The sequence below is a fragment of the Dufourea novaeangliae genome, unplaced genomic scaffold (assembly GCF_001272555.1).
Source record: "Dufourea novaeangliae isolate 0120121106 unplaced genomic scaffold, ASM127255v1 scaffold228, whole genome shotgun sequence".
Lineage (NCBI taxonomy): Eukaryota > Metazoa > Arthropoda > Insecta > Hymenoptera > Halictidae > Dufourea > Dufourea novaeangliae.
The window spans coordinates 4,511,155-4,519,902 of NW_015374150.1; the positions used below are offsets into that span (position 1 = coordinate 4,511,155).

General features: G+C 45.8%; 1 protein-coding gene across 4 annotated transcripts in view; it reads left to right on the forward strand.

Moving 5' to 3' along the window:
• The window catches only part of LOC107191787 (heterogeneous nuclear ribonucleoprotein K), a 91,114-nt gene that overhangs the window by 34,778 nt on the left and 47,588 nt on the right, over positions 1-8,748 (forward strand). For all 4 annotated transcript variants that reach the window (XM_015580895.1, XM_015580898.1, XM_015580899.1 and 1 more), the window contains exon 3: positions 2,625-2,676. The gene's annotated coding sequence lies outside the window, so the exon portion shown is untranslated. The remainder of the gene's footprint in view (positions 1-2,624; positions 2,677-8,748) is intronic.

Sequence of the window (8,748 nt, forward strand, 5' to 3'; positions counted from 1 at the left end):
TATATATATATATATATATATCCATAAAAAAACTGAAGGTGACCTTGAGAACTCTGAAACAAAAAGAGGTTGACAAAAAATTCGGTACAATCATCTTAACCTCTTGAGGGATACTTACTGGCGCGTATGTTTACGTTTATTTTTCCTTTTTCATTCAAGCATCATACGAAAATTGTAATTAATTATTCACTAGAAACTTCCCCACCAAAACAGGTTACTCTCTTAATTGATCGTTGTTAATATTTATAAATATACTTTAATTAAGTACAGTTGAAAAAGGAAAAGAGGTTTAGCTCTTCTTGAATCCTGTTACACTAGCCAACAAAAATTTTCGATCGAACAGCCTAGCCAGTAGAATAATCCAAGCTGATACCGCGTTTCATGGTCCACCCTGTATTTACGTATACCTACTGGGGTTAGGAAAGCACCAGGGAAACTGAGAGAGCGCAAGAAGAAGCCCGCAACCGTGAAATTCCCTCGCCCGCGTGGCGATTGCGGTGAAGTCGTTCATTGACTTCTCTCCCACCTCCCTCCTTCTCTCTCTCTCTCTCTCTCTCTCCCTCTCTCTCTCCCTCTCTCTCTCTATCTATCTATCTATCTTTCTATCTCCATCGCGAGGTTCTCCCCTCTTCGAGCCGCCGCGGGTGCATCCGGATTATTCGTTCACGTTGCAGCTCTCTTGCGGCGGAGTGCACTTACGTACACACGTACACACATGTACGTTTTCATCCTCTTACTCGGTCTCTCCCGCTTCTCTGCTTTACCTCTTTCGCCTCTCTCCCTATCCCCGCGACACCGGTGTGTCCCCTCCCTCTCCCACCGCGCGTCCACGCGTTCCTCTTCGTGACAGAAGGAAGAGAGGTAGGAGGGAATGGGTGTCGAAGAAGAAGGGGGGGTCGAAGGAACGTAGAGACTGCCGGGCACGACTCCGTGTGTCGGAAGAAGCGGGCTTCGCGAACCTCGACACTCGGTGTGCGTTCAGCGTCTAGTTGCCGGTGGTTCTTGCTTGTGGTTACACAGAGAGAGGCTCTGCATTTTCCCGCCGCTGTCCCCTGGCTCTCCTTGGTCGCGTTGCTGGATATACGCGCCACACCACTGAGGAGGATAATTCAAGGTATAGGACACCACCTGGCCGCGTGTTGCACCTGGCACCCGATCTTTGGGAATTTCGACCTCGCCGAATGACTGTTGTCCATGCCTTGAGAATCGACAGCGTTCTGGGCAGCGAGAAAGAGAGTTGTTCGAACGTTGTTCCATTAGGATCGTCGTTGCACACGTGGGTTGCTGTGCGGTTGTTACTCTGGTGGCGCGGTGTGTGCAGTGGCCAGTAGCGCTGGTGTGTGTGTGTGTGAATCGGTCGTGTTCGGCAGGAGAGACAGGTGTGAAACCCGGTGTATCGAGTATATACTTCGGCTCTATCGAGTTTCGAGCAATTGCGTAATCGCGAGGAGGAGATCGCAAGGAATGCAACACCGCGTTAACACTTGGCTGCGTGTGGGACTAGAGAATTCTGCAGACTCTCAGCGTGTCTGCACGATAGTCAGGTTAACGATAGATCGCGGTCTGGATTAATGGCGTTGAAGGGTAATCTTCGCGTGTTGCACGAATGGAATCTGTCCCGCCACTTTTTCTTACATACGTTTCAAATCTGATCCCTCGTGGAGAGACTGCTGTCGACTGGAGAATGTATTCGGAATTGTAATGGTTTCATTATGAAGCATTTAACCAGTGGAACTGAAATTTTCTTTGTTATCGTCGATATCGTCACTGAAACATCACAAATTGGCAATAAGTGTTTTCCTGATGAAGATCACTCCAAATATTGATTAATCAGGCATGCATATGTATCAATATTCTTGTCACGTACGCTTAAATTGTTGCCTACAGAGCCGGTTGCTGCTCGAGTGTGGAAACGAACCTTTGCCCTGGCTATCTTTGCGACACTACCGGAACCCCGTGTCTCGTGCGTTAATCTAGCTCGTACTATAGATGGCAAATAGGTCGAAACGATATCGTGTGGATGAGAAATATTCGCAAAACCGACAGTGAATTCGTCGCTGTAACGAAATAACGTGTTCGATCGCGAATCGCTGAATGGTGCCGAACCTTGGCCAGCGCCGAAGAGGCGCTATGGAGGCTCTACTTTCACTTGCGAAAGCACGGGTACTATGTCCGATTACAAAAGTATACCTGGAAGTAGTTATTTAGAATCTAGAGACACACCTTAGGTCTTTTAGGGCTGCGATCTTTTCGGAAAAGTATTTCCAGAGGTAGCTCGATCGGAGACTAAAAAATACTGAATATCTTTCAGAATGTGCAGGTCGTTAAAGAGGACGATCAGGTCAATCGCGATCAGTACCAAGAATCTCACGACTCTTATAACGAAAAAATAATCTTTCATTTCACTTGCAATGTTCCATTCAGCGTCGTGCACGCGTCCTTTCTATCTCAAGACGATCAGTGGCAGAGCACAAAGAGACTTCAGTATTTTCCAGGTGTCTATTCGTCGGCTCAAGTAGGAAGGGAATCTTTCGATCCTCTCCATATAATAACGAAACCACTTCGTGTCAGGTCCGTTCGTAGAGGACGTGAACTAAACTCGTTTTTTTCTCTCTTCTGTGCAGGGTTCCTTGCCGATCCATCGCGGAGGTTCCAGCCGCGTGCACACCATTATCGGTGAGTAACAGTTTCGAGTTGACGGGGCGACCGAGAATACAACCGCGCTTCATTCCGCATGCGAGACACGCGGCCGAAGAATTCGCTCGACAACAACGACGACGTTTCGCGAGCAACGTTCGGTTTCCTTCGGCTTTCGAACTGGCTAATATCAGCGCGATTCACGATCTACGGTTAAAATCCATTCGTGATCTTAGATAGATTCTCCGTGTTTATCCAAAATCGGTGATGTGTTCGAAACAACAAAATATTCCGAGTTTTGTTGAATTCACAAGAACTGTGATCGTTTATACATATACACTATTGTCCATAAGTATGTGGAAACTTGGCCTGTACGATGAAAATGTGATGTTTTGCAAAACATATATTTTAGTTCACATTTATATTATTTCATAGTAACACAAAAGCCTTGTCCATTGAGCGTTAATATCCTCTAACTCTAAACGAAATTTACTTCAGGCTTTGAGCAATGCCATAATGCCTGGTAACTAGATTGTTACAATTTCAGATACTAATGTGTACAAATTTAAAAGAGAGTAGAATTTTCAATTCTTTGCTAGAGGCTTAATAATGGTATCAAACTTTATTAAAACCTTTATTTTATTGCATTTTTCAAGTTAATAGATGCTATAAATGCATAAACCTCTGCAGTCCACTGATAACATTTACTACACATTCAATAAGTTTCTTTCCTCATACTTATGAACGGGAGTGTACATCCTTGACCCTATGCTTACCGGACGCTATTCAATGACCTTTGCAGATTCAACGATTAATAACTCCAGTTAATAAAACGAAAATCGGTTGGTCAGGCCTTGGTAGTCGTCCACCGATAGGGGATAATTAATCGTAAAATGAACTCCTTGGATCTAAACGCAGCGGTCGCAGAAGAAAAAAGGAAAGGTAAAAGAGGGGGGAGCCTTGGACGCGAAATAAAACGAAGCCTTGAAGAGCAAGGGAGAGCAAGGATACGTAGGGCGAAGGGAGTGGCAGAGAGTGGTCAGACTGGTGTAACAGGACGTTACTCCTTGGCTGGCAAGGGCAGGCCCTCGTATCGATGCTCTCTTCTCTTTCGATCCGAGTCTCTAAGTAGTCTAAGTCTAAGCGCAGGAATGAAGCGTGTGCACTGTCTCTCACTCTCTGGAGGGTTCTCGTTGCAGGGTCAAGGAACGCGGAGAACGATATTCTCTCGACGGTTTTCACGAGGTTCACGCCAGTCGATCGTACCGTTACCAAACTCTCCCCACCCCCCTTCGATGGACGTGCTAAATTTTGGACGAGAAATTCCTTCGTAAAAATCTGAGGACAAGAGTTCCTTCTTCGCGATTTGAAAACAAGAATTTTCGTTCGTACGAATTCCCGCTCGATGTTCTTCGGGAATTCTCGCGGTGCACCCGCGAGATGAATGAATTCCCGCGGTTGCCGGAATCGGCGCGCGTCGAGCTAAATAACTTTCCGCGCGTGGCTCTCTCGTCGCCTCGCTTCCGGCTTGTCCGTTTCATAGAATCTAATTTTAAAGCCCCGGCCAACCAGCCCTACGTACGTACGAACGAGCGAGCGGATGGACGTTGACATGAAAGCTCGTTAGATGCTCGTCGTATGGAAATAATTGAACCGTCAGACACAGAAAACACGTTGCTTGGTAGAGATCGCTCCCTCCCCGACCCATTCGATGATCCGCCCGTTCGTCCGCTCACTGCCAAAATTAGTCGTCGTTGCAACGGAATTTCTACCCGTTGTTGTGTACACCATTTATTGTTTTTCGAGAACACGTGCGACGTTCTTCGAGGAAACCATTCACGTTGCTCGAGATCATAAGGGGGTGGCTTCTCGCCGATTTTCATCGACATGAGATTTTCGTGAGTATCGAGTTTGACCTTCGGAAGACAAGGCGATACCAGAGGAAAACAATCGTCGTCGAACTGGTTACACCCGGCACCTTGCGTATCGGAACAAAGACCACAATGATAGCCACCGTATTATTGGGTCAGAATGATCACACACACACACACACACACACACACAGACCCCCACTGTTCGCAGTATCGTCGATTTTTTTCATCTATGTCACTGCAAGATAACGGGCCTGTCCCCTGTTTGCTCGTCCTGTCCTCGTGCCCGTACGATTAGACCGACGATAATTCTGTTTGCGTGGCTCGGCAGGTGACATTTCACTCCACGGGAACTATAATCAGAGAATACCAACCAGAGGTCGTGCTATTAGCGATACGAACACGTGAACAGCGCGTAGAAACTCGATAAAATGTTGTTGCAAGCCTCCTCTCGTGGTACGAGAATTTCTCTATCGTGGTTTTATCATCCCGCCGTACACACACACACACACACACACACACATTTGTGTAGAAATGGCTAACTCACTTGACACGAACGCTAGGTACGCAGAAGAGTCAGTCAACCGATGTTATTCCGCAGTCTGACAAATTCGATTTCGAAGTTTCTGTCTCCGTTCGGCCGAGGAAAATAGAAGCATAACCTGGCAGGATGTGTGTGTCCCTTATCCCGCAATCTCGATGTCGAACACGAAGTGCTGGCGGGGAAGAGGATCGATCCTTTTCTCGCAGTATATACGACGGGGAACAAAAGTACAAAGTAATCCTGGCCCCAGGACCCCGGGTGGCGGCTGCGGAGAAGACGTAAGCGCCCCGAAGTAGAGCGCGAACGAGCACGTGGTAGTAAGAATCGGCCGTATTACTTGCTCGCTCGGCTGTGAATTACTGGCTCGCTGAACAATCCCATTTACACGGATAATCAGAGTGAGGCTGGCTGGCTGGCTGGCTGGCTGGCTGGCTGATGGTCGAATCGTCGCGAGCGGGATGATTGTTACACCGTTGCCCTGATAAAAATGGAAGAACGTTTCAACGCGCGTTACCGGCCACGGAATAGACGCGTTTGATGTATACTTGTTGGATTTCTTTGAGGATTGCATTGTTTCGAGAAACAACGGGCCACAGAACAGAGAGAGACAGGGACTGGCTCCTGGTCGACCATTCAATTCGAGGGAAAATTTCTCTCTTATGTTTTCGATCCCTTCAAGTCGAGAGATTCCATCGTTGCGTGGTTTAGCCCCTCTATAGCTCCGTGTGACTTCAAAGTCACATACCGATGCGCAGTAAATTTTCGATAAATGCTCGAAACTCGGGGTCGCTTTGGAGCATTTATCGCAGAGGGACACGTTTTGTGCGTTTCATGAATTGTTACTTCATGAATACATTTCGGGCTGAGCTTTTTGTGTCTCTCTCTATGTGTGTGTCACAGTTGGGCAGAATTGTATTTGAATAACACATAGTGGAAAGCTGTAGTATTTAAGGGGATCATCTGGAGCTTTAAAGAATTAGTGAGATTATATATTTGTTTGCCAAATGTCGACTTATTTAAAAAAAAGTTTTTTGCTGCTGTGTTCTACAACCTCTGTTTGGTAACCGATAATATTCTTCGTACTAATTATCAGCTCTAGCTCGAAATATTGGAGTAATAATAAAATCTTCGAAAATTGTAAATTTATTGGTAATTATATTTGTTGATTTCACGTTATATAAATCTCTTAGCTTATAGCCAAGAAAAAAGAATCAGGCTTTAGAGATACGTCTGATCGTTGAACACCACGATGTTATCTCGAGACTTTGGAGCGATGTTTCGCGAAGCTGGAGGCCAATTTACGTGGATACAAGGGGTGGACACGGAAGCGTTCGACGTTTCGGGGCCACTCGCCCTCTGTACATGACCACGACAAATGGGCGCGAAAGCTTCGCTGGATGGAACGTCTTTCCCTCTGCACGGTGCAAATTAGCGCAGGACCGAACAAAGCCGGCTTCGCGCATAGTTGCTCGGCACCGGTAGTCGTTCGACTAGTTCTCGTTAACACGCTCGTTGGGGAGGCGTCTACCATGTTGATATTAATGAGTAGTTCTAAAAGGATTTCCCCTGCTATAGTGTTGCAATAAAGGTTTGAGGATGGGGGAGACTGGTCGAAATCGGGGGACCAACTTAATTCGTTAAACGTTAATTCGTTGTGCACCGAAGTCGTATTACTTTCTTATTAACGGGCTAGCTAACTGAAAAAGCCTATTAACTTACCTCATAGATCGGGGCTGAAGAAGAAATTCTCACATTATTCTATTAGTGTTCTTGTTATTTTTCATGATTGTAATTCCCTACTGTGATTAAACAGTTTCACAATACTTGGCTGTTGATCATTAGATCTACTAAACCTGTTAAATAACAGCTGGTAGGTAATATGTTAACGAGTAAGATTTCCCTCTAAAATCTTCCTAAATGGTTTCTATAGTTATCTTTTCCAAGCACAGAACAGGGGTCAGTCTTCGCATTAGAATTCCAGAGAATCAACTTTTGCAGACGGTGAATACGTTTTCCCAAGTGGCCTCCCCGTATCGTCAGGAATGCACCGACCGGTTCCCGTTTCATTATCATGTTTCCCCACCTTTCTCGCGTAAACGTCACCAAACACTTAACCGAGCGCAGTCTTGGTGTTGACATAACTGTCTTATTTGACCGGAAAACGCGCGCGAGTCCTTCCCCCGGTGCTCTTGTGCTTCTAGTGCCGTTTCATTCAGGGATGGGGCGGGATCGGGCTAATGTGCTAAAGGATCGCGAACAAGAGTCTCGGATCCCTGTTTGCACAAACGATTTAAACTGTTAACACGTCGAAGTCGTCCGTCGATCCTATGTTTGCACGTTGTTCGCGTGTAACTTCCGCTCGCCGCACGTACAATTTCGTTTTTCGACCGAGTTTCCGATTTTTTTTCTTGGTAATTGAATCGTTCTCCTCTTGATCGAAAAAGAGATATCTTTAAATAAACTGTGCGCAACCGTTTGCTGCGAAAAGGGGAACGAAAAATGCTCTATGGCTTCTATACTCGAACCATTTCTTTTTCCAGTTCTGCGTTATTGAAACTTTGATTCGTTTGATATGGATGCGATCGGTTTGTTTCGAAGGGAATTAAAAAGCTTTGCCACCGTAGAAAGTTTTCACGTGACAACGTGGCCCGTGCATGTAAATATCATTCCGAAGAGCATGAGCGAATCGCGTGGAGTCTCGACGACTCGAGTGTCCAGTCAGCGATATCATTGATCACTCTATTTAAAGAAGCCGATGGAAAGGCGTGCATCCTGTGACGTCAAGCGTCGTATCTCCATGCCAATTCTGTTTAGCATCAGAACCGCGAAGCCAATGATCTTTCGGTCCCCCTAGATCCCCTTGTTACTTCGAACGTTTCATATCTCATACGTTCATACGAATTTTCACCGAAAAATTGACGTGATTACAGAATCGTCACAACGCAGAAGTGGGAGGCAACGATCGAACCGACCAGAGTTGTAAAAACTCGAGGAAAACGCGCGAGAATGTTTTCGAAACATTATTGCGCGATCGTCGGTTATTTATTCTATTCGATAAACGAACGGTCGCCGTTCGAGGGGAAACAGTAAAGGATGAAATGGAACGAAATAAAATCGGGATAAGAAGCGGTAGTGGGACGACCACTGGGGAAGAAGCTATCCCCGCAAAAACAGTAAACAAGCTTCTCTTCCTGACAGCGGATTTATGATGCTCCGACTACGCGTTTCCCGGCGACGTTCGAAACAGAAAGATGAATTTCATGCGACGAAATAATCGCGAACACTACGATGATCTGTACGTCTTGTTTAGGGATCAGTGATTTGACGGTGACAGGCGTGTTGAAAAAACAATTCTTCGGTTAACATTTTGCGGACGGAAAGTTCCCAAGTGTAACGCTGACTTTTTAACGAGGTTTAGCCCACTGATAGGAGCTTGAAATTCCGAAGCCAATGATATTTGTTTCAGCTGCATATGGCCATTAGTTTATGCAATATTTAGTGTTCAGTGCCGAGGAGTGTTCGAACACTCATCGATGATTTACTGTATCGCGTATAAATCTCTCTTTCGTATCGTTATACGAAACAACGGTAACTGTGACGTCGTAACAGCGCAGCCCTTACGTTCATTTAATTGGAATTAACGCGTCGTTTATTCGTCTCTGTTGGCCTAATTAAACTCGTGGTAAAAGCGTCGTG